This window comes from Balaenoptera physalus, assembly GCF_965194825.1.
Source record: "Balaenoptera physalus genome assembly, chromosome: 8".
Taxonomy (NCBI): domain Eukaryota; kingdom Metazoa; phylum Chordata; class Mammalia; order Artiodactyla; family Balaenopteridae; genus Balaenoptera; species Balaenoptera physalus.
Window position 1 is genome coordinate 77,063,687 of NC_138887.1, and position 27,029 is coordinate 77,090,715.

The 27,029-nt window shown below is 43.1% G+C and overlaps 2 protein-coding genes across 5 annotated transcripts in view; one reads left to right on the plus strand and one right to left on the minus strand.

Annotated features, from left to right (window-relative positions):
• The window catches only part of WIPF3 (WAS/WASL interacting protein family member 3), a 90,653-nt gene that overhangs the window by 28,793 nt on the left and 34,831 nt on the right, over positions 1-27,029 (plus strand). The window lies entirely within an intron of this gene.
• The window catches only part of SCRN1 (secernin 1), a 118,887-nt gene continuing 95,896 nt past the window's right edge, over positions 4,039-27,029 (minus strand). The window contains exon 9 of the mRNA XM_082472020.1: positions 4,039-10,404. The gene's annotated coding sequence lies outside the window, so the exon portion shown is untranslated. The remainder of the gene's footprint in view (positions 10,405-27,029) is intronic.

The following is a 27,029-nucleotide window of genomic DNA, read 5'->3' on the forward strand; positions in this document are numbered from 1 at the left end:
CCAACACGTGTCCTACAAGATAGCTGGCTTCATTCAGCCTTCCTTTTGTCACCAGCAGCCAGTGATCTTGGTACACTTGCATCAGATCATGTCCCCTTCCCCATCACTTTTCAAGGACTTCCCATCCCCCTCTTAACTGTAGGCCGCTCCACTTGCATGACCCGGCCCCTGCCTACCTCTCAGACCTCATATGGTGCCCCTCTCCCCACATGTCTTCTACTTCAGGACTTTAGCATGGCTGTTCCTTCTGCTTGGAAAGCTCTTTCTGCTCAGCTCAGCTCAGATATCCCTTCCTTGAAGCATCATTTCCTCACACCCCACACTGGCATTCATAACATACTTTTAAACCCCTCCTTCATAGCAGTTATCAGTTTTTAAGTTAGTTTTTATTTGACTGGGGGCCACATTTTCTGTTCTGTGGTCTTTTCTGTCCCTAGTGCCTGGCTCACAATAGCTACTCATTGAATGAATGGATGAATGGATGCATGACTGAATGAATATCTGTGTAAGTAGCATTAGGAAATGGAGTTAAACTCTTCATAAGCAGTGTTCAGGACTTTAAACATCTACGCTTATGGACCAGCATGGCAGATTTTATTATATGTAATCTTTGCAAGGAGGGGGCATTTTGTGTGATATGTCCGATCAGGCTTCACCTGAGCTCTGGAAGATCTGGGGATTAGACCAAGGCTAAAAGTTTTTTGATTTTTCCCTCCTAACCTCTCCCCTTCCTGCCCCTCCCATCCTCATCTCCTCTCCCTGATGTGCATCCTTTGGAACCGAGAAAAGGGCTGATGGGCCTTGCTAAAATTCTGAAGCACACTCTAAGTGAAAGCCAGACAGCCCTTGTCATGTGGTTTCCCTTCTTTTCTTGCCCCTATTTCCCTGTCTTTTGAGCACTACTCCTTTGTCTCATCCCTTTGAAATCCAGAATCAATATCAAAATTGCCCACATGGTACATTGGTCCACTTATAATGAAATTATTGTTGCTTTGGTTACACGATGTAACTTTTTTTAAAAAATCTAAAGAAAATACAATGGATTTGATATTTGAAATGCAGCAAAATTTTTACTGAGCTTTTGTTTTCAAATCTACTTTGGCCCCTTGGTAGTGTCCAAGATGTGAGAAGGAGCTCCTTGAGGGCCTGGTGATTTCTCTTTTTTTTTTTTTGCCACAATTGTGTAACATTGTCTACAAAAGAGGAAGGGACTCTATGGGTCTCTGACCAGATGATAAATTCTTTGGAGTTGGGTTGCCTAGGCAAAGCCTAAAAGAAGATTTGTAAAGTTTTATAGCATTATTTTTTAATGTTGCTGTTCAAGCTTAAATATCCCAAGGAGGCAACAGTACTTCTAGGGGAGACCTCTGTCTTATTATTTAAAATCAAAAGGAAAACTGGCTTGATAATCATTTATTTTCCATGATAAGCAAAACTCTAAGTAGAAAGACACCATGGGTCCAGGTACTCCTCTGCCTGCCTGTTCCAGGGGTAACATTTAATAAAGTGCTGGAGGGAAATTACAATGAGAAGCATATTGTGGCCCCTCACGGTTCTGTTCCCTCATTACTCTTTGCCAGAGTCTTTGTTTGAGTTCAGGAAACTCAGTGAGATGATTTTTCTCCTTGCAGTGTAAGGATTGCGTGATTCATGGGTGAGGTAGACTTCCCAGTGTCAGGAAATACCATCTGAGGCTTACATTGGGAGGTTTTCCCACCATCTCTAGGATGCAGGAGCTCATGTGGTATAAAAAACATGTCAATCTGTGAAAGAAAATGTGGAAAATGAAGTGGTATCTGAAGCCCCATAAGAGCCTCTTTTGGAGTTTTGCGTTTGCTGTGGTTAAAAAAAAAAAAGGCAGGGGTCGGGGGCCGTAGGTGGAAGGGGGCTCAGTAGAATTGCGTATTACCCTATATTCTGGAAACGGTAATTTGCATGTTGACTGGTGCATTTAGAATAATGAGAGGCTTAAAAAACCTTAAATACTGTCACTCAGATTCTCGTGACATTCTGGTGCTTTGATTAGTGTCACTAATGAAGGATTGGGGACATTTACCCAGGGTTGACAGTGGCCACTGGGACAAGGAAAAGTCTATTGCATTAGGCCAAGCTATTAGGATAGTACTAAGTTGACATTTGGTCCTTGCTTAAAACAGTTTGCAAAAGTGCATGTTTGTCTTCAAGTAATTTTAAGAATGAGATTCTCCCTTTCTCCTCTGCCGGTTTGTACCCGCAAGCAGTAACAGGGCTTCAGTGAAAAAACGAGGCAGTCTGCAGCAGATTTACTTGGTCTGCAAGAGAGGTGTGTCAGGACCTGCCACTCATACTTCCAAAGGGCCATTCAGCACGGTATTTAAATGTGTTTCTTTTTCACAGCTGTCAGGTAGGAGGGATGGCAGGAAAAAAAGGGGAAGCTTGCAGTGGTGTGCTGGGGGCAGCAATTGTGCCCTCAGAACGCCTGGGACTTGGCAAGAAAAGCCTGCGAGCGCTTGTTAAAGGCCTTTATCAAATTTCATAGGAGCCCAGGAGCCTAAGCCACTCACACAGCGTCTGAGCCAAGGGATATGGCAGGAAGCTGCCATGGGCCAGGAGGCCAAAGGGCAGCCCTTGAAAGCCTCAGCCATCTCGGTAGCCGCAATTACTATCTGGAGCTTTATTTTACACTGGAATCTGCTGGCTCTTTGCCTTTGAAATCTTTTACAATTACAGTGTAACTAACAATTCCTAGAAAAACTGCCAGTGAACCACTTCCCCTACCCAAGGGTTGTCTTTTCATATATGCACGGTTATACTGAGGAGGGCCACCTTGATTTGGAGCCTGCGCTCTTTGGGGCCATGTACCCCTTCCCCCAGACTGCTCTTTCCTTTCTTGCCATAAAAGAGAAAAAATTACCAACATCAGGTTGTTGCTGGCAATCAGATATCCAGCCCTGACCCAGTCGAGAAAGCTGCAAGCGACGGGTGAGGGGTGCTGGGATCTTGGGAGCACGAGCATATCTTTGCATTGGGTGTTGGCAGCTAGAAAAAGTCATGTTTCGTAGGATGCTTAATGAAAAGACAGGTAACATGAAGTGGAAAAAGCAGGCTACATATGGGTAATGTGGTCCCAACTCTGTAAGACAAAACTCTGTGTACTGCTCATTTGTGTGCTCTCAGATCAAGACAGTAAGGAAATAGTACACATACAATGATAACACTGCTGGTTATCTGGGGGCCATATGCGTGATTTCTGTTTTCTTGTTTGTATGATTCCGCATTTTCTCAAATGTCTACATGGAACATTTATTACTTTTATAAATTGAAGAAAAGGTTTTAAGAAAGAAAAAGGAATGAATGATCACTTACCTACTGATCATGTAATAATGATCTACAATAATAATAACAGGCATCTACTGAACAGCTATTGTATACCAGGTACTGCGCCAGGCACTTAACGAGGATTATCTAAATTCATATTTACAGCAATCCAGTGAGGTGGGATGATAGTGCCCTTTTACAGATGAGGAAACGGAGGCACAGAGAGGTTACTAAGGTGCCCAATGTCATACAGCCAGTAAGTGGTGGAGGCTGGATTCTTCCCTAGGCTCTCTGAGAGCCTTACTGCTCTGTGCTCTACTGCTTCCAAATATATATACAGCTGGAATAAGCATCACTGATGACCACAGCATCAAACACTTATGTAGTGCTTACTGTATGCTTTGTGTTGTCCTAAGGTGCTTAGCACATAATTGAATTAATCCTCACAGTAACCCTTTGAGGCAGGTACTATTGTTATTCTCATGGATGAGTTAACTGTGGCATGGAGGGGAAGTGACTTACACTGGATCACACAGCTAGTAACTGGCAAAGCCATGGTTTGCATGCTGGCAGAATAGCTCTAGAGTCCCTGTTCCGAACCACTAAACCAGCTGCCCTTTGATGTAGACCTTCTCAGGGATTACCCCTACCCCTTGAATCTAAGAGCCAGGAAATCAATGGCTTCCCTTTCTCACACCTAGGACAGAGCTCCCAGATTTCTTCCTGTATCCCCAAGCCTCCTCCTAAGATTGCTCTTTTCTTTTTTTTTTCTTTCCTTTTCTTTATGGTTCCATCATTTCCCCTCACTTGCTTATTGGTTTTTTCTCCTTTTTTAATAGAAAAAAAACATTTTGCAAGATACCCTCTGAATAAAACCCATGGTTTAAAAGCAGAGAGTCAGCATTAAAGACGCAGGTACAATGCAAAAAATACCTCAGTTTTGTCTTGTCTTTAGTTTACAGCTGGGCTCTTTATGGACTCAAGAAAACAGGCTCTCTGCTAACGGTGCAGGGCACACAGTGGAGACAATAAGTGCCTCTGGGCTCAGTGACTGCAGACTGTGTCCTTAAATTTGACCAAACCATCATGCTAATTTACTGAGCTTTTGCTGCACGGAATTACCCAGTCTCTGCCTCTGAAGAGTTTAGAACCTGAATCCAGGGAAGACTGGGCTCACTCATGGAAGTGCTGAAAGTATAGTTGATTATTCCCAGACCAGAACATTGTCCCTTGCATTGCTTCTTCATTATGTATTTCCTGCATATGGGACCCTTGAAGTCTTAGCTTTAGAGAGCCCTCCTGTCCTCTGAATTAGTCACCTTTCATCTTCCTCAGCTTACTTCTCTGAGCATCGGGCACTAGGTCTTGCCAATGCTTTGGGTTCTCTCCTAAACAGACGAGTCGAGGGATGAGAGGATCTTGGGGCCAGTGAGCAATTAGTGAGTTACTCCGAGACAGGGATTCTGTGCCAAGGTCAGTTCTAGGCACATAGTAGGCACCCAGTACCTAGCATGATTTCCTGAACTAGTGAGTTTAGTGAAGATATTGTAATTCACAAAGCAAACCCACTGTGAACTAACCAACCACTACTTTACATCTTCCACCTGTCTAAGCCCTGAAAGCCAGACACATTCTATGCTGTGTCCTGTCAGAACACCATTAACACATTCACATTTTGCTAAGAATATTAGATCAGAAGTAACACATTCAGGTCAGGGATAGCACAAGTTAACACCTGGGTTTTATTTCTAAAGCCATAAAATGTCCTTTGGTACAATCCTCCCCTTTCCAATTTGTTATTGTTTCTAAGAGAATAGACTAATAGACTTTGTACCTTGGCTTTACATAAAGACATTTTTAAAAAACCCAGGGAAAGCAACAGAGTGTACCTGTCTTGTACATGATAACAATAGATTCCCATCTGAATAAGGTCTGTTCACAGTGGAGGAGTGTGAATGTGTTTTCGAGCTGGTGAAAGCAGGATTCCACCTGTACCACATAAAGTATTTAAAACACAAAGGTGAAAAGCATGTCTGTTCCTATGTCGCCATCTGTTCGGCACTCAGTGTACCAGGCCGTCGGTTTCAGTAGGGATCGCGTAATGATGCAGTGTGGTGTGTTCAAAAACAAAAACAAAGGCATGTGGGCTATAGAGTCCAACAGACTGGAAACTGAATCCCTGCTGTGCCGTTTATTAGCTCTATGGTGTCAAGCAAATTACCTAGCAACTCTGAGCCTCAGTTTCCTCATCTGCAAATGGGAATAATAACCACCGCTTCCTAGGGCTCTGCCCTAGAGTGGAAGTTCCAGGAAGGGAGGGATTTTTGTCTGTTTTGCTCAGTGTATCCTCAACACCTGAGCAGTGCCTGCGTGTAGTAGGCATTCGCCGTGTATGTGTTGAATGCACTGATCATGGGGTTGTTGTGAGAATCTAGTAAGATAACGAGAGAAGCAGTTGTTTGCCCAGTGTCTGCTTAGTCAATGGCAGCTACTCTTATCCCAGGGACCAGGAAACAACCGGGCAAGTAACCAGATATGGGACTAAGTTGAGGGCAAAGACTCCTGCAGTCAGTGCTACAGGAGGTCAGACATCAGAAGTCAAGATCAAGGCTGGGAGCCCGAGTTTTTCAAAGTGGGGAGTCAGGCCAGCAGTCTGAAAATAGTCCCCAAATAGGAGGGCAGAGGTTATCACTTCTAGGCTTCAGGGCTTCCAAGTCCAGGGTGCCGGTACCTGCTCCTGTAGCATGATCTGAACAGCTGGGTGGTTTGCCTTTTCTCCTCTCACTGGCTCGCCCTGAGTTGAGTGGCCTGAGTCCATGGGGTACCAGTGGGAGGTACGTGGAGTCAACCACAGATGGGAGTAATGAGCCCTCAGCAGTGGGATTGCAGCTGTGACGGAGGAGTACATGGAGATCCAGAGGTGTCCTTTAGGATCCACTCCAGTGAAATGGCAGCCTGATTCAAATATTTTAAACATTTAGAGGAGGCTCTGTTTTCTCAGCTGCTATTTGGTTTGTCATTTTACAAGCAGCTTTGACAGTATCAGGCCAAGAGCCTGCCTAGGGAAGGGGTACACATTTCCCTGGAAGTTGTTTTTTTTTTTTTTTTAACATCTTTATTGGAGTATAATTGCTTTACAATGTTGTGTTAGTTTCTGCTGTATAACAAAGTGAATCAGCTGTGTGTGTACATATATCCCCATATCCCCTCCCTCTTGCGTCTCCCTCCCACCCTCCCTATCCCACCCCTCTAGGTGGTCACAAAGCACCTAGCTGATCTCCCTGTGCTATGCAGCTGCTTCCCACTAGCTATTTATTTTACATTTGGTAGTGTATATATGTCCATGCTACTCTCTCACGTCGCCCTCCCCATGTCCTCAAGTCCATTCTCTACATCTGCATCTTTATTCCTGTCCTGCCCCTAGGTTCATCAGAACCATTTAATGGTGATGCTTGTGCAAGAATTCTAGATCACCTGGCTCTGAGCCCCTACCTAAAGCAAAGAAAGATGTTCTTTGGGCTTTGGGGAAGCTCGGGGATGCTGAGATTCAAATGCTGTGTCTTGGTCTTTCTCTACCTGGTCCAAACTTTCATTTAAGACTCTACTGTTAGACCAGGGGAATTTGAACACTGATGGGATATTGGTTGATATGAAGAAATTATAGTTAATTTTATTTAATAATATTGCTACATTTTTAAGAGCTCTTTTCTTTGATATCATACAATGTTGCATATCTGTTTTTTAATAAGCAGGGATTTGGAGGGGAAAAGCAGGTCAGGGTAAAGAGAACAAGATTGGCTGTGAGTTGATAATTGTTGAAGCTGGATGATGGTACCTGAGGACTGATTATACTACTCAACTTTTGTCTATGTTAATGTTACATAATAAAAATATTAATGGACATCAACAACCTCAAAATATGCAAAATAAAGATGATTTAACAGAACCAAGGAGGGAATTATATAGCATGCTGTCACTAATTCAAATGGAGTTTGAGACCAAATAGTACATGCTTTTTAATTTTAAAAAAAAGTAAGCCCTATGTAGGCATAGAATGTCTGCTTAAAATTATCTATGTTGCCTCCTTCCCCCACATAATCTGGCTCCTGGTTTTCTAGGGATTAATGTTAAGGTTTTTTGCGCCACTACCAGCAAAGGTGTCATCTCTAATCATTGAGTGGATTTATGGAATTTTTTTTTTTCCTCCTAAGACTTAGAATTGCTACAGGTGACTTTGAATCGGAGTGTCAGGGAGACTGTAAAGCTGGCGGTCACAATCTCCCTTGCTACTTTTTATTTAAATAAACCTTGAGACCCAGCGCGAACACCAGATAACTAACAATGGTTTGTGAAACTGTTGCACGTACTCTCCTCTGCCTGGGTACAAGGACACCTCCCACTAGCTGGTGTTTTCTCCTCGAAGCACAGAGGACATGGTGGGAATTATTGAAGCAAAACTTTCCCAGCCGGCAACTCTTCTCAACACCAAGGTCACCCAGATATGGAAAAATTTTCACCTTCAGCATTCTTTCCTCTCTAACTAAATGCCTCTTGTGGCTGTTTGCTGAAGGATTGCTGAGGATGGTGAGGGGAAACGACCTTTAAAACCCACTCTGAGGCAAAACCTTTGGCCGTGGAGATAGCTTGGAAAGTGTGTTATGGCTTAAAACAGAAAACAAAAACAAAACAAACCCTTGTGGGTTCCTGAGCAGGTGAGCAGCTATTCTCAAGAGGTCAGATCATAGGCACCCAGGGACTTTTTTAAAGCTCGCAACTGTGAAATACAGATTTCTTTTTTAGCCCTTTTGGCATTGCAGACTGTCAGATTTTCTGGAAGATATTATTGGTTTGACTAGCAGAAAAAAATGTACAATAATGCTGAAGCTCAGATCTATGACAGCAAGGGAGTACAGCCGCCCCTGAAGGCTGGAGACTCAGCACACAGGGCAAAAGGGCCCAGTACTACCCAGTCCTGTAGCTCAGGGGCCCCTTGTGCAAACACAACTGAGGGCTGGTAAATGAGTTGTGCTTTTTTGCCATTAATTCACAACTATTGCTAAAAAATGCTCACTGAAGGCACACTGTTGGATCCAATAGAAAGGATTTTTTGAAAAAAGGAAGCCAGTTGCTAAAGGAGAAAGGCTCACTAGAAATATGGCCTATCTTTGCTCACTTCTGCAAAGGCCACCACGGAGATTTGGACGGACCCAGGGGAGCATGTCACCCTCCTTCCCCACCTTGAGAATCACTGCGGAAACCTAGAGTGGAGATGGGGAAAAGTGGAGAGTCACCACCGATAATAATGGTGATTCCAGGGGGGCAGAGAGGACTGTGCCCAGTGGGCACACCTGTGCCACCCCTGAGCAGTGAGAGGACACCTGAGCTGGTGAGGGAGAGCCACAGGCTTCTGTGTCAGACGGACCTGGATCCAAGCATAGTGGGTACTGGAACCTGGCCAAATCCTTTTAGACCTGTTTCCTCACCTGTGACATGGAAGTAATAATACTCTGTGGGGTGATAAAGTAATTAATTGAAATGATACTTTGAAAACATCAGCCCAGTGTGCAGCTCTGCTCGTGGCAGCCCCTCCCCCGTCCCCTGCACCCCGGGATAGAGCACAGGCTCCCTGGGTGTCACACTGTTCTCTCCAGGAGTACACTAAACGCCCCCTGGTCATATCCAGCTACGCCAGGCCCTGCCTTGTCAGTTCCATCCACCTCAGTGGGATTTGATCGAGGAGCCTTCAGTTTCTGTGCCAGGAAAGGCTGCCTCCCGAGGATACTAAGAAAGGGGATGGAGAGACAGAGATGGGCAATTTCCCTTTGCCCTAGAGCTCTCCACAGCAAGACGGGAGGGTCATTTCCTGATGTCCAAGATTTTCTCTTTGGCACAATGGTTTTCCCATTTCCATCCCAATAATTTCTCAGCACATGCAAACTCACACTTGCAGCCCCTCTTTCCCTTCTTGGACCCATCCCTTTAGGCCAGCACCCTCCTTTTTTTGACCAGATTATTTCATTGATACAGCAATTCCTGCCCCTCATCTGGAAAAAGCCATGGCTGCTTCTCCTCACCAGGGCCATTCAAGACCACGGCCTCCCTCCACTGACTTATGTTAACATGAATAATATACTTTTGTGTTCAAGGCACATAGATTTGCCACTAGTAACAGGGCACACTTGGTCTGTTTGGCTTGGATAAGAGCAGTGGTCAAATGATTGACCTGGAAGGCTCAGTAAACTTTGTGAAGTTCAACGGTGTTCCTTCCCGCTGCACTTTGGCACATAGGGGTGCAGTCTGTGGGCAAGACCAGCCACGTGCCCTTGCAGGTTAGGTGGCTCCAAGCAGGAGCCCCAGGAGCTGAGCTTCTTGCACATCTGCCTCACCCATGCCCTCTGTGTAACCTTGGACTTCTCTGCCCTTCACCTCTCAGGCCGCACAGTTGGGACAGTCCTAGAGGGGAGAGAGGTGGGGCCGGTGTGGATTTTATGTCATTTTGCTTTTGCTTTGTTTCATTTTAATTGTTGCTAGGTAATGCCTTAAGAGAAAAGCTCTTCGAAAGGTTTAAACATGTTCTTTAAAGACTGGATTCTCGGGTGCAAAATGGAGGGAGGTCAGGTAGGGGGAGAAAAAGGGACATGACCACACCTCACCAGCCTCCTAGGGAGAATACAAGGAACCAGTGAGATTCCAGATGAAAACTCTAAACTCACACGAAAGCACACGCACCCTTGGTTTAGCTCTTAGGTGAAATGAATGGACATATGGCAGCTGTATTAGGACACATCATTCTGGAATGTGTTACTTTAAGGCCCGGACCCCAGGAAAACCAAGACCAGCAAGAATCGCCCAAGCACCCAATTCCCTAACTCTCTGCTTCGATGTCCAGAGCACTAACCCTCAGCCTCCACCCCGACCCTCTGTAACTTTTTGTGTATTGTCACCTTCCAGGTGATGGGTCCCTTACCTTCTTTACTTCAGGAATCAATGCATTTTACCAAACCTCTGGTTCTCTTTGTTGCCAAATATAGTTGCCCACTACCCCATATTTGGGGTTTCTGCCACAGACCCGTGATGATGGCTGAGTTTCAGGTTGGCAGGACAAACCTGGAAAAAAAGAGCAAGTGCATTCAGTCACTTGTTGGCATGGACACTTTTCCACAGTAATTAAAATTGTGCCTGTGTATTATTACTCAAAACAGCTTGACAATTGAACAAACACCTTCCCCTGGAGTCGCATTTGACCTTTCCACACCCTCAGTTAGATGGATCAGATCATTGTCTAATTTGGGATTTCCTTCAAAGTAGACTGGAGACAAGTGGGCCTAAAGTAGTTTATTTGGGAGGTGATTCCCAGAGGCTCTGGCAAGGGAGTGAGGAAGCAAGAGAGTGGAGGGAAGAAAGCCGTGAAGAATATGCGGGAAACCAGGCTGCTTCCTGCAGGTGGGCACCCGAGAGCCTGCCTGGAGTTGAGCCACTGAGGGGCGAGGGGCTGGGGGTTTATCTACGGGCTCTTGTTCCTTTCAATACTTCCAGCAGTCCTGCAGGCGCGAGCATTCCCATCTGGGGAACTCCTCTGGCAGAGACCAACAGGCAGTTAGCGCGTGTGGGAACTGTGAAGTCAGCCTCTGGGATAGGCTGAGCGGATATGCGCAGGGCACCGGCAGCATCTGCTTGTCGTACTTACCTCCGATTCATAGAGGAAGAATCTGAGGCACAGAGAGGTTAAATCTTTGCTCAGAGTCGCCCAGCTGGTGGTCCTTGGACTCTTTGACCTGCATTCTGTCCCTTGTACCGCGTTGCCTCTGAGGCTGCGGTTATGGCAGAGATGGCTGGGGCAGCCCCGAATGGCCTTCTCTGATAGTGCTTCTCACATTTTGATTTCTACAGCAGCCTTTGCATGACTGGTGTGGCCCTTCTTTTAGAGGCGACACAGCATAGTGGTTAAGACTTCTGAGCCAGACTTCCTGTGTGTCTTTTTTGGAAATTGTGTGGGCAAATTACTTAAACTTTCTGTGCCTTGGTTTTATTCTCTGTTAAAATACTGTCTACTTCACCGTGTTGATGTGAAGACTAAATGAATTAATAATACACGCCAAGTGCTTAGCAGGGAATAAGAACCGTGGACGTGTTAGTTGTTGGTGGTGTTATTGTGCATATGGATGCTCTTTTTCCTTTTTCCTCACATTTCCCTGGCTTTAGAATTCATATGAAGTCATTGCAAAACAAGAGCTCACATTTCATTGCCACATTCATGTCTGGGAAGCACCTCGCCAAGTTTAAACATCATTACACTTCAGATGATTTGTTTATCATCTGTCTTCACTGCCTGTTGATAAACTCCCTAAGGACAGAGATCGCGCCAGCCTTGCCCTTCATGGAATGAGCAGTGCAGAGTGTGGTGCCTGGCCTTGGGCGCTGCTCTGGAAATTCACATTCAGTGAATGAGAGCGCACCCTCCCTGGCGCTCGATGGTGACGGCAAAGCTCATTTTACACAGCCAGGCCACCTGCTGGTGGTGACATCAACATAAAAAGAATTTTAAAAGTTGCACCAGAGATGTGCTCCTCCCAGAATTTTCTCTGTATTTATAGAACACTATTCTAAGGCCCTCAAAAGAATTTTCAGCTGTGGCTCAGTTCTTTAATCCTCAGGGAGATGAAATTGGAAGCTGAAATATGGAGTGTGGCATTCCGATGTGCGGTATTAACGTCTGCCAGTAATTATCAGTATTAATGTTTCATTATGGATAATGCTATGTGACAACAAGTGGGCTAATTTTAACATCTGTTTGACCTTGACACACTGTTATAATGAGTCAGGGACAAATTGGGTGTCCTGTTTTACAAACAAGGAACTCAGACCCACTGAGGCATTAAGAAGACCCTGAAGCAGAACAAGCAACTAAGCCGTGTTGCTTATTCACAGTTACCAAGTTCTTTCTGGTAAATGTCAGAGGCACCCGGTAGTGGGAAGTGGATGATGGTTATACAGCCTTGACACCATGTCATGGACCCGACATGTTATGGGCTGAATTGTGTCCCCCTCCAAACTCATATGTGACTGATAGGTCTTTAAAGAGGAAACTAAGGTTAAATAAGGTGAGTAGGGTAGGCCTTAATCCAGTATGACCAATGTCTTTATAAGAAGAGATTAAGACACAGACACACACACGGGGAAGACCTTGTGAAGACACAGGGAGGAGATGCTCATCTGCAAGCCAAGGAGAGAGACCTCAGAAGAAACCAACCCTACCGACCCCCGGATCTTGGACTTCTAGCCTCCAGGACTGTGAGAAAATAAATTTCTGTTGTTTAAGCCACCCAGGCTGTGGTTCTTTCTTATGGCAGCCCTAGCAAACAAATACACAAGGCCTCTATTAGTGGGCAGGGGCAGAAACTGCTCACCGGCTCCCTCGGATCAGTGACACCCCTCCTCTGTCCTCTCTGTTGCTCCAACACCCTGGGAGGAAAGGTCACTTGGGGCAAATCTAGTTCCAGAGTCAGTCCCCCCCAGGCAGAATCTGCATCTGGCATCTTCACTCCCTGCTGTGTGTGCACATCCTTTCCCCCAAGGTTTTCCACTTTTTTTTTCTGTTCTGTTCTTACTTGTTCTGTTTTGTCTTATTTTGTCTACTATTTAGAAAATGCAGAATCTCTGATTAGCAGGGGCCTTCTGGCTCTAAAGACCTTGTTTAAAGGCCTTTGCTCCTGATGACATAAACTGCTGAGTGTGCTGCACAAGTAATGCATTTCAGAATCAATGAAGAGATAAATTCTATTTCTAGAAGCTTATAGGGAGAACTGTGTCTAATCCTTGCCACCTTAGATGGTTTTAGCATCCATTATAGGTTGGTCTTTCAGCCATCAAAAAGCAAATCGCTCTGCTTGCAGGCCGCACAGCATTTGTTAAATCCCTTCTTGGGACCTTGTTGTTATTGATTCTTGCTGGAATAATGGGGCTTAGTTATGGCTGGAGTGGATGGGTAGACCCAGGGTAAGCCCTGCTGGCTCTTAATAGAAAATGGGATCACACCCTTGGACAGAAGGTAGATGGGGTGGGATTCATATCATGTAAGAACCTTGTGGGCAGTATAAGAAGTTTGAGAAATAACTTTTTTTTTTTTTTTACTTTAGTTACGTTTCATTAGTAAATCTTAAAATCCACCAGTCACTAGGCATGTTACTCTAATGTCTGGGGTATTTTTTTCAAATCATTGTGCTAGGCTGTGAGATTCCCAAATCAGTGGAGCCTGTTGGTGTCTACCTTCAGATAAAACACATGAAAAGATAGGAATACAAAGTAATGTGTATCCATTGCAGCAAGGACAAAAGAGTGTAGGTTAACCAGAACTGAGTGATAACAGACCATGATCATTAAAGGATCATGTTAAAATAGCTACCTTCCTCACCAAAGTGGAAAACAGTGCAGGTATCGCCCAGGCACTCACTCCAGGCACTACCATACCCCCTCAGTTTTGCACCCTGGGAGCCTCTCCCACCCCACTCTTGTCCTGGCTCCGTGACGTAGTGCAATTAAACTTTACTTCCTCATAACCTAGCATTTCAGAAGCTAAACCAAGTTGTTTCCTTTTCAAAAATAATCGTGACACCATTTTTCTCAATTATTTGAGAAAAATATAAATAAATGAATTTATTCTTCTTGATTTCTATTTCATTATGCTCCATCTCGCTCCACAAAGAGTTGACACAGCCATCTTTTAAAATTCTGCTTCCGCAAACGTTTCCTAAACCCTTTCCACAGTACTTGGCTTCTACAGATATTTTTTCCTGGTTTATCAGGTATTTAATTCATTGGTTAACCAAACAAATCAAAAAGTTCTGTACAGGCATCTGCTAATTCAGTGGTAAAACACACCTTCCAGATCTCCAACTCCTGGGGACCAGCTGTTGCCATTGGTGTCATCTGAGGCATCCACTATTCCTTGACCCCCCTCTAGACCATGACTTTGATGACTAGAGTGCTTTAATATTACGATTTTCTTTAAAATATTTCCATATAAGCACTGGAATGTATCTGTGTGTGTATGTATGTGACTTGATTTTTTTTAATAGACTTTTTTTTTAACATCTTTATTGGAGTATAATTGCTTTACAATGGTATGTTAGTTTCTGCTGTATAACAAAGTGAATCAGCTATATGTATACATATATCCCCGTATCCCCTCCCTCTTGCGTCTCCCTCCCACCCTCCCTACCCCACCCCTGTAGGTGGACACAAAGCACCGAGCTGATCTCCCTGTGCCATGCGGCTGCTTCCCACTAGCTATCTGTTTTACATTTGGTAGTGTATATATGTCCATGCCACTCTCTCACTTCGTCCCAGCTTACCCTTCCCCGTCCCCGTGTCCTCAAGTCCATTCTCTGCATCTGCGTCTTTATTCCTATCTTGCCCCTAGGTTCTTCAGAACCATTTTTTTTTTTTAGATTCCATGTATATGTGTTAGCATACGGTATTTGTTTTTCTCTTTCTGACTTACTTCACTCTGTATGACAGACTCCAGGTCCATCCACCTCACTACAAATAACTCAGTTTCGTTTATTTTAATGGCTGAGTAATTTAATAGACTATTTTTTAAGCAGTCTTAGGTTCTCAGAAAATACAGAGAATTCCCTCGTCCCTCCTGCCCCCCAGACACCCAGCCTCCCCCACTATCAACAGCTGATTTTTCATCAAGATTTAAATTCTGTGTTTCGTCCAATGTTCTTTATCTTGAAAACCATCCGTTTGATAGTGTTGTTACTCAAAATGAACAGAATAAGTACCAAAGATTAGTAGAATTTTAAAAACGTAGTTTACGTGTTAGTTTTTTACTGTCTTACATTCATGTAATGTAGTCATATTTTCTGCCAATAATACCAAGTATTATTGGTTCTTAAGATGGAATTAAATGTCTTAGAGATCAGAGTAGTAGCTGGCACATCAAAGGCAGTTAGTTTTTGTTGACTTCATTGATATTCTGTTCCTTAAAGAGTCTTGTGACTTCTAGATGCTTCATCATCTGAACAGACTTCAGCCTGGAAGAAGAATGGCTGCCATCACTGGTGCCAGTAGCCTGGTGGTCTTTAAATGGCCTTTCCCCAAGCAGGACTGGAGCCCCTTCCTTGGGGTGAGGGGTTGACTTCACTGAGATGCCAAGCAATCCATCAGTGCAAAGGAAGGACAGTAGACGGAGAGATATCTCAGTTTGCAGAAGCGATGGTTGCACCACTCCGATTGCATATAGCCTCAATCAGCAGGCCTAATTTTAGGAGATGTAAAACAAAAACTCAGTTGAGTGAAGTGAACTAAAAATAAACCCCCATTTATTCTGTTATAATTCACTTCCTCAGATGATAGGTCTGTTCCATTTAAGCAAAATTCTTTCCCTGTCATAACTGTCATAAAGATGTTTCGATGATTATTAAGAACAATGAAAGCCTACATTTCATCTTGATTCATTGCAGCTGTCGTGACCTTCTATCTATTTCTGCTCTCCTCTAGAGTTGCTGGCATTCAGTGAAACAGATGCTACTGTATTTTTAAGGGAGGATTTGAGGTGGCCCCATTTTATTAAAAATATACAAGGAGTGTCATTAATAAGAGTATGTTGTATGAGTCACACCTCGGTGCCCTGGCAGGCCCTCCTGTGATTCTCATGACAAAAATACTTGTTTTATTTTAAACTCACAGTGTATTTTCACATTAAATAACTAATTTTATTTTAGTGAATTTTGGGCAGTGTTTATTATATATAAGGTGTTGTGCTGAGCACTGGAAAGGTTAAGACATAATTTCTGCCTCAAGGAACTTACTTGGGGAGGACATGTGCACATCAAGATGTGAAACATATGATCTCAGCAACTGGCACCAGGATTCTTCTTAAGGAGGGACCTGTCTTTGGGAACATATCTTTATAAACTATGAAGAGGTGGGGCGGGGCGTGGAACTTGAGGGCAGGAATGAAGCAATAACAAGAATGACTAAACAGCACCACACGAAGCAAGGGGAAGAATTTGCTTTGTTCCTAAGAGGTTGAGCAGAGGGAAAAGATAGTTAAGAAGGGAGCGAGAGAGAGGAGCCAGAACACTGGTTTGAGGTGGGTGACTAGGGATGCTGGGCCAAATGAATCCTCCTGTATTGGGATGAGGAGCGGCCATGTGAGGGCCAGGGATGCCCAGCGCTCGATGCGAGGTTGCTGCCGGGAATCTGGAAGCAAGCAGGCCCATGACGCATAAAAGCCCTTTAAATTGCAGAAATCTTTGGGAGGGATTGGGATTCCCAAGGGCATCAAGAATGGCTCTGCTCTTAAGGGCTCAGGAAACCTCAGCTGATATCTGCATATCTGGGTTAAACTTCTAAAATGTATGGCGATTGTACGATAAGTGGATGAGTTGAAAAGCAAAGAATTAATTCTGACTCGGATTAATTTAGGCTTCTCCGGAAGAGGCTTTATAGCTAGGCCTTGGAAGATGAATGTGATTTTAACTGGCAGAGTTGGAGGAAAGGGGCATATCATCCAGAGAGAATGCATGAATCTTGACCTTAAGATACCAAGCGCATGACCAATACAGGGGATGGGGAACTGGGCCAGGTGGGTGGGATATAAAATGTGTGGGGTGGAAGGTGGAAACATGGACTGCGGTCAGATTCTAGAAGACCTTAAACACCATGCCAAGTGAGTTTTATTCTAATTCTGTGGATGTCTCATCTAGATCTAAAGAAGAAAATTGGAGGAAGAACATGAAAAGTTAACCAGAGAGTGGAGATTTTTTAAAGTGAGAGGCGTATTATGAGAGCATTTAAATCCATGACTCTCAGACTTCCTACCCTCACCTGCACGCCTGAAGGCTGCTGACCTACTCCCATTGCTACTAAGGGAGCTGTGGTTTAAGTGGTGTGGGGAGAAGTGAAACGTGGACACAAAAAGTGGAGGTGGAACGAGAAAGGGTGATAGGAATTTGAGACACACTTTGGAATTAAAGTTGCTAGTAGACAAATTTGACAAACCATAGAACGTCAAGAGTGTGATACAGGGAGTTCTTGGTTTCGAGGTCGTTAACATGAAGGATATTGCTGAGATCCATGTCACAAGAGGAGTAACAGGTGCACAGGTGTGTGTGTGTGTATGTGTGTGTGCGCGTGTGTGTGTGATTTGGGGGATGATATGGGGGAGATAGTGAGTTTGTTTTGGATGTGTTGAGTTTAAGGTGCTAGTGGGACACTTACGTGGAGATGTTCAGCAGTCAGTTGGAAACATAAGCCTGGGGCTGCAAACTCAACTCATTTTGAGGTGACCTATGTATGTTGCATAAGTGCCAGCAAGGCCCAAAGGTAGACTGAGTAGATTCCAGGTGTTTCTGCTCTGCTGGCACATTCCTGAACCTTACCCAGCAAGTAATATGTCCAAGTGTCTGGCTTCCGCCTGCTCTGTCCCTGCCCATAGGAGATGTTCAATGAATTTTGTTGTAGAATGCATGAGAGCAACAGTCTCAGTTTGGCAATGCTAGAACTAAGGAGTTATACTTTTCTTGCAAATTATGGCATACAAGTACCTAATTTCCAGTATTTACTTATATTTGACGTTTTGTCCATATATATCTAGATGTAACAAATATTTTCCTAATAACAAAAATATAACTTTACACAAGAGGTTTAAAAAATACATAGGGAAAAAGGCAGAGAGAAAGGTGAAAGAACCATATAGTCTTAATCCTGCCTTCTTTCTTTTGTTTGTTTCTTTTGACACATTACATAGTATTTTATACTACTTTCTCTGTTATTTATTTATTTATGTTAGCTATTGATTGTTTACTGTTTTTTCATTTTTGGGGAGGTGTATTTGACTCTTTACATTTCCACATAATTTTTTTTCAAAATTGTAAATTTAAAAAAAGACTTTAATACAATTTTTAACGGTTACTTTCCATTTACAGTTATTACAGAATATTGGCTGTATTTCTCATGTTGTACAATACATCCTTGAGCCTGTCTTACACCCAATAGTTTGTACCTCCCACTCTCCTGCCCCTATCCTGCCCCTCCCCTCCCTCCCCACTGGTAACCACTAATTTGTTCTGTATATCTGGGAGTCCGCTTCTTTTACATTATATTCACTAGTTTGTTGTATTTTTTAGATTCCACATATAAGTGATATTATACAGTATTTATCTTTGTCTGACTTATTTCACTTAGCATAATACACTGCAGGTCCATCCATGTTGCTGCAAATGGTAAAATTTCATTCTTTTTTATGGCTGAGTAGTATTCCATTGTGTGTGTGTGTGTGTGTGTGTGTGTGTGTGTGTGTGTGTGTGTGTGTGTGTGTGTGTGTATACATGTATATATATCTCACATCTTCTTTATCCATTCATCTGTTGATGGACACTTAGATTGCTTCCATATCTTGGCAATTATAAATAATGCTGCTATGAACGTTGGGGTGCATGTACCTTTTTGAATTAATGTTTTTGTTTTTTTCAGATATATACCCAGGAGTGGAATTGCTGGGTCATATGGTAGTTCTAATTATGTTTTACCAGCTATCTGGGGATCCCTTAGCCCAGTAAGCTGACACACAAAATTTGCCATCACACTGTGTAACTTTAAAGAATACACTTTGAACTCCTGTTGTTTTGGGTCAGCATTTGACATTATGTTTGGGCCCTCTGTTTTGTGAAATGCAGTCATTGGTGCCCATACCATTTGCTCCATCTCTTTTCTATCTTCCACTTCCCAAATTTTCTTAGCTGTATTTTTTATTTTGTTTTTATTTTTTAAATTAGCATATAGTAAGATTTACTTTTTCAGGGGACGGTAACATCCCCGTGAATTACGTATAACACACGTAGAGATTTGTGTAACCACCACCACAATCAGGATACAGTGTGGTTCCATCACCCAAAAACTCCCCAGTGCTACCCCTTTGTAGTCACACCCTCCTCATCCTTTACCCCTGGCAGACACTGATCTGTTCTCTGTCACTATAGTTTTGCCTTTTCTTTGAAATATAAGCATATAAGCATATGGTATGCAATTATATGAGCCTAACTCCTTCACTTGAGAGTCATCCATGTTGTGTATATCAAGTGTTCTTCCTTTTTTTTTCTTTTTTCTTTTTAATTAATTTATTTATTTTTGGCTGCATTGGGTCTTCGTTGCTGCGAGCGGGCTTTCTCTAGTTGCGGCGAGCGGGGGCTCCTCTTTGTTGCGGTGCGCTGGCTTCTCATTGCAGTGGCTTCTTTTGTTGCAGAGCACGGGCTCTAGGTGCGTGGGCTTCAGTAGTTGTGGCACGTAGGCTCAGTAGTTGTGGCTCATGGGCTCTAGAGCACAGGCTCAGTAGTTGTGGCGCACGGGCCCAGCCGCCAGGCAGCATGTGGGATCTTCCCGGACCAGGGCTCGAACCCATGTCCCCCGCACTGGAAGGCAGACTCTTAACCACTGCGCCGCCAGGGAAGCCCAAGGGTTCTTCCTTTTTATTTTCTTATTTTTATTCCATTGCTGGGTAGGATTTTATACGTTTAATCCATTCACTCACTGAAGGACATGTGGGTTGTTTTCTGCTCTTGGAGATTGTGAATAAAGCTGATATAAACCTTCAGGTACAAGTTTTTGTATGAACATATGTCTTTGTTTATCTAGGGTAAATACCCGGGAATGAGATTACTGGGTCATATGTTAAGTGTATGTTTAACTTCATATGAAACTGCCAAACTGTTTGCTAGAGTGGCTGTACCATTCCACAATCTTATCAACAATGTATGAGAGTTCCAGTTGTTCTTCATTCTCACCAGCACATAGTACTGTCAGGTTTTTGTTTTGTTTTGCTCTATTTAGCCATTCTAATAGGTGTGAGGTGGTATCTCATCATGGTTTAAATTCCCCCAATGGCTAACGATATTGAACATCTTTTTATGTTTTTATTTGTTTTCTATATATACTCTTTGGTAAAACACCTAAGTTTTTTAACTAGGGTTTTTTTTTCTTACTGTTGAATTTTGGGAGTTCTTTATACATTTGGATGCAAATCCTTTGTTGCATCTTCAATTTGAAAGTATTTTCTCTCAATACGTAGCTTGTATTTTCATTCTCTTAGTAGTGTCTTTCCCAAAACAAAAGTTTAAAATTTTTGATAAAGTCCAATTTAGTAATTTTTTCTTTTATAGGTTGTGCTTTTGGTGTCTTGCCTAAGAACTCTTTACCAAACTCCAGGCCACAAAGATTTCTCTGTTTTCTTCTAAAAATATTATAGTTTGACATTTTACATTTAGATCTATGATCCATTTTGAACTAATTTAAGTATAAGGTATGAAGCTTAGGTTTAGTTTCATTTCTTTGCATATAGATGTCCAATTGTTCCAACATCATTTGTTGAAAAGACTAGTCTTTCTCTATTAAATTGCCTTTGCACCTTTGTCAAAAATCAGTTGACCACCATTGTGTGGATCTATTTCTGAATTCTCTATGCTGTTCCATTGATCTATGGATCTACTCCTTTGCCAGTACCATGCCACCTTGACTACTGTGCCTGTAGTAAGTCTAAAAATCCGATAATGGTGAGTCCTCCAACCTTCACTTTGGCAAAATTGCTTTAGCTGTTTAGTTCCTTTCCCTTTCTATATAAATTTTAGAATCAGCATGTCTGTATCTATTTTAAAATCTTATTGAGATTTTAATTGGCATTGGAGAATTGAACTATAAATCTATGTGTCTATAAATATCTATAAGTCTCTGGGACTTTACTATGCGGAGTCTTCCAATTCATGAACACAGTATATCTCTTCATTTATTTAGGTCTTCTTTATTTCATCAGCATTTTAGTGGTATTTAGAATGCATATCCTATGCGTATTTTGTTTGATTTATGCGTAAGTATTTCATTTGCACTTGGATCTATTTTAAGGTATCATGGTTTTTTTTTTAAATGCCAGTTTCCAGTTGTTTATGAGTAGTATATAAAAATATGATTAATTTTTGTGTGTTGACTTTGTATCCAATAACCTTGCTAAACTGACTTTCACTTTTTGTGTATTGAAATTTTCTACATAGAAAATCATGTTGCCTATGAATAGGGACAATTTTATTTCTTCCTTTCCAATCTGTATGCCATTTATTTCTTTGCTTTACCTTATTGTACTCACTAGGACTTCCATTTATGATGCTGAATAAGAGTGATGAGAAGGGAGTATCCTTGCTTGGTCCTGATCTTAGAGGGAAAATATTTCATCATTAACTACAATGTTAGCTATAGTTTTTTTGTTGATGCCTTTTATCTAGTTGATAAAGTTCCCTTTCATTCCTACTTTGATGAGAGTTTTTGTCATGCATGGATGTTGAATTTTTTTCAGATGTTTTTTCTGCTTCAATGTATGTGATCATGTGATTTTTCTTCTTTAGACTGTTAATATGGTGGACTTTATTGATTGATTTTTCTATATTGAACCAGCCTTGTGTTCTCAGACTAAACCCTACGTAGGTGTAGTTTATTATTCTTTTTATATATTACTTGATTCTAGCAACTTCTTCATAGTTAAGGATAATAACATTTGCCTTCTGTTATGTAACCATAATTAAGTGTTTCTTGTTTTGTCTCTAGAAGTTGAGGCCTGTAGAGGTAAGGTAACTTGCCTAAGTTACGCCACTAATAAATGGTGGATCCAGGATCCCATCCAAGATGAGGGGACTCTAGAACCCTCATTTTTAACTGCAGAAACGTCTGTCTCCCACTGATAGAAGGCTGATGGGCCCCTCCATGGGTGACTAACTCTATCAAGACTGCTTGGCCCATGACAAACTGGACCCAGATGCTTCCGTACTTGGTAACTCAGCCAGATCAGAATAGTACATTGTAGAACTGACCCTTGAGCCCAGCTCTTTCCACTATATCATACTGCCTTCTTAACAGCTAGCCAGCAAATAGACTTTTGGCAGCCCAACAGCACCAAAAGAAGTGGCCAGGGAAGAACAAACGATGTCAGGAGCATGGACCACAGAGACATCAGGCGGGGTGTAGAGGATCACCTGCAGGCCAAAGAAGGGCTCCTTGGGTGCTAAATAGAGAAGGAAGGGCCTGCCACTCTTCATCAATGGGGCCCAGAACTGGAGTGAGGTACAAGGGTGATGACGGAATTATAGAGCACATATGCCGAGCAGACTAGGTCTGTTGACCTAGGGGCCTGACCCAGAGGGGTTTGAAAGCAGGTTCTGTAATGGATGAGAATATCATCGGATCCAGCAGCGAGACCCTTTCAGTGCTGTCCTTGAGCTAAGCTGTAAGTCATTGTTTCTCTAGGGTCCAATCCAAGTCCAGACCCAGAGGCTTCTGTTGGATTCTCCATCCAAAGGACCCAGTAAAGTGACGGTGAGAAAAGAAAGTCTAGATACATTTACATTATCATCTATAATAGGTGAAATACTTTGGAAACATCTTGAACTTTCTAGAAATTTTGGAATTTCCCGTCTTTTGATTATTTTTGTTACCTTTGTCTCCTTTCATATTTGAGTAGTGCTCATAATCTTTATTTCAGAGTCAACAAAGGGAGGCTATATGCTGAAAACCCTGCATTTTTCCCTGCAGCCAGCAAGGAGGTGTGAAAGGAGAGTAGGGGACCTAGGTGGACCAACAGGGTTGGCCCACGCAAGCTTCTGTGTTACCTGAAGAGGGAGTTTCAGATACAGGCTATTTACAGTTGAAGGCATCAGCCTCACAGCGTAGGGTTACTCTAAGCAGTTTCCATTTTAAGTACTCTCAGCCCTCTCCCCTGCCAAGACAGCTGCTGGCTCATGTTTTTTGTTTTTTTTTTTAAACATCTTTATTGGAGTATAATTGCTTTACAATGCTGTGTTAGTTTCTGCTTTATAACAAAGTGAATCAGTTATACATATACATATGTTCCCATATCTCTTCCCTCTTGCATCTCCCTCCCTCCCACCCTCCCTATCCCACCCCTCTAGGTGGTCACAAAGCACCGAGCTGATCTCCCTGTGCTATGCGGCTGCTTCCCACTAGCTATCTATTTTACATTTGGTAGTGTGTATATGTCGATGCCACTCTCTCACCCTGTCACATCTTACCCCTCCCCCTCCCCCTATCCTCAAGTCCATTCTCCAGTAGGTCTGTGTCTTTATTCCCGTCTTGCCACTAGGTTCTTTATGACCTTTATTTTCCCTTAGATTCCATATATATGTGTTAGCATACTGTATTTGTCTTTCTCTTTCTGACTTACTTCACTCTGTATGACAGACTCTAACTCCATCCACCTCACTACAAATACCTCCATTTCGTTTCTTTTTATGGCTGAGTAATATTCCATTGTATATATGTGCCACATCTTCTTTATCCATTCATCCGATGATGGACACTTAGGTTGCTTCCATGTCCTGGCTATTGTAAATAGAGCTGCAGTGAACATTGTGGTACATGACTCTTTATGAATTATGGTTTTCTCAGGGTATATGCCCAGTAGTGGGATTGCTGGGTTATATGGTAGTTCTATTTGTAGTTTTTTAAGGAACCTCCATACTGTTCTCCATAGTGGCTGTATCAATTTACATTCCCACCAACAGTGCAAGAGTGTTCCCTTTTCTCCACACCCATCAGACTGTTCTCAGAGTCCATCATTCAGCCTTGGCTGTCCTTTCTGGCCTTGGCAAAGGCCTAGCACTTAGCTCCTTGGGGCCCAGCCTCTCTCTCTCTCTCTTTCTCTCTCTCTCTGCCCTTCTTTTGATTCTGATGCCCTTCCCTGCCCCTTCCTTCCTACTCTGGCTGTCACACTCCATGTGAAGCAACATCTGCCGTGGTCCTGGGCCCGAAGGCAGTCGGGCCACTCCCCCTACCCAGCTGCAGGCTTGCCATGTATTTCCTGGGTGTTCAACCTCCACTGTTTTCCTGGGTGATGTCATTACTAAGGGGTTAGCATGGTGGTTAAGAGAGCCTGACTTGCCTGGGCTCACCTCTCAGCTCTCCACTTACTAGTGGTAGATAGCCTGCTTCCCCTCTGTGCCTCATCTGTAAACTGGAGATGATACTCATAACTAGTACCTACATCATGAGATTGTCCAGGTGCCCTTTAAATGAATTAATACACATAAAGTACTTGGAACAGTGCCGGGCACACACAACTGCCTTCCCATTTCTTTGTGTTATTGCTGTTGCTGTCACCCTTTGCATGTTGCAGCTTCCTTACCCAGACTCCAAAGTCACCTGTGTGTGCATAGTAAAGAGAAAGAACCACATCTCAGTGAAAGTTGATTATTTCAAATGAAGGAGAGGAAGGAGTCACAGGTTTCAAGCTTCGATGAATGGGAGAAAGCCTTTGACAGAAATGGTAATGCTGGGAGTGATGAGCTGGAACTGATGACAGTAGGGCTGTCTCACTAGTTTGCAAATTAATCTGCTGGGATGGGAGCATATTTCTTTTTGATAGTACTTTTTGTCTAAAATAAATAGAAGATATGACACCTCAACCAGTTTTTGAGACAGTGTTCCAACTATGTATCATTTCTTAGCAGTTCCTAGCACCAGGTCTTTGACTACCAATGCTAGGCTCTATTTTGAGTTTACACGGTTTTTCTTTCCAGGTCCAACATAGGTTTTTAAAGCAGCCTTTCTTATAACTTTAATTTTAGTCTTGAAAGCCTGGGAATGTTGGCATTATCGAATAAGAGAGAATGGTGCTGAATCCCCATTTCTTGGGACAAAGTGACTAAAGGATAAAAGTGTGAAGACAGTTTGAAGAATCAGGGCTGTGGCGTAACCTCAAAGGCAGTGGCTTCTCTTCCCATACCTGCATGTTTTGTTGCAGCAGACAGATGTCAAAAGTCTAGGGGCTTAAAGTTTATATAGATTTCACTTCAATAAAATACTGCTCACAGTTTTTTTTTAAAGCTGGATATGCTGGTACTAATAGAGGAATGGCTTATTTTTTGCATGCTAAGAGTTGCCACTCAAAAATAAGAGGAAAAGCAATATGTAAAAGCCATACTATTTGGCAAGATATGAGTAGTGCTATAGAGAATTACAAATGATGTGCTTTGGAGGGGCTGTGGATCATATAAAGAAAAGGCTAGTTGAAGAAGTTAAAAAAAAAAATCTTGTATAGAAAACTGTTTTTGATGTAGAGCTTAAAGGAGAAGAAAAAGTTTGGGCAGGTACAACAGGGCTGAGGCAGCAGGAGTATTCCCAGAAGAGGCAGAAGCATGAGCACAGGATTGGAAGTACAGTTGTAGGTAGGGAGGCATTGCTATACAGTGGAAATGCTTTATTACACTGGTGTGGGTAGAAAAATGTTGGCATTTATAGGTAAACTCTGGGTAGAATACAGAAATACAGTCAAGCCCAGCAGGTGATATTAATGAGGACTTTGACTTTTTTATCCCAAGGGAAATGGAAAACCATTGCAGGTTTTGAGCAGAGTCACTTGATCCGGGTGGCAGGGGCACTACTCAGGGTAAGCATGTTGTTCTAGGAACAAAAAAGGGCTCTTTATCTGGCCTTCCAGGATCAGGAGGCCTCCTGGAAAATAGCCAAGAGACAAGTGTGAAAAGAGCAGAGAGATTAGCTCAAGCTAAGGTCCAGAGGTGAGCTCCAACCTAGAAGGTTCAAGAAGTGGAAGGTCTGGGCTGGTCACTAAGGGCCTTGTGCAACATGACGGGATTTGAACTTGATCCTGAGGGCAGTGGGGCACCAGCAGAGATTTTTATGGAGGGGAGGGACATGGTAAGTGACATGTCCCTTATACTGATCACTCTGATGGTTGTGTGGAAGGGGATGAGACAGGAGGCAGGAAGACCAGGTGAGGGAATCCAGAAGTGCTGGTGGCCTGCATTAAGTCAGCATCACAGAGATGGAGAAAAGGAGCCAGATTCTAGAGTAATCACTCAGGAAAAATCAACAGGAGTTTGTGATAGAGTGGCTGTTGAGAACAAGGAAGAGGGAAGGGTCTGAGATGGCCTCCAGGTCCTTGGGAAAGGAGGTAGCTGCCAGCATATGGTAACCAAAGCGATGCCAGTGGGTGAGATGACTCTGAGGGATGGACTTCCTCATGCGTGTAGAGAATAGGACCAGACTCCCCTATAGTCTATAGCCCCAACGAAAGGGTCCTAACTCTGCTTTACCTCCTGATAAGCAAGTGGCACTCTGTGAGGCAGCTCTGTACTCCAGGTAACAGTCCTGGGTCTGTAGACAGTTGTTTAAGAAGCCAGGCTTTAAAAAAGGAGGATAGAAGGTATTTGGATTTCTGAAAATGAGAAATGAAACGGTTAGATCTCAAAATGCCTCATTCTGGAACAGCCTGGCTTGTGCATATTTGGGGTGCAGGGAACATTGTGTCAGGCCTGACAGGGGAAAGTTCATTTTCTCTGAAAATATTTCCTGTCTCTCTTTTGGATCTCAGGCTCTCTCTTCTCCTACATAAAGACAGTAGCAGCCGGAGGAAGGTAGTGCCGGTTCTGGCTGTCCTTGGGATTCAGATTTAGTAAAGAAATGCAAGTACCCTGGCGACTGATACCTGTCTGCCCCCAAGTTTGGAGGAAGCAGGAGGAGGCTGAGGGCTGGGCTAATGAGCAGGTTGTGTACCTGGAAACCTGAGTACTAACTTGAGGTTTAACAGCCACATTGGAGAAAGCCCCTTTGGGAGACTGCAAGGCTGGCATCGTACTGGAATGATTGGGTTTAGATCATCTTTGAGACAAACAACCTGCTAGATTTGGATTAACCCCCTAGATTTTGATTAG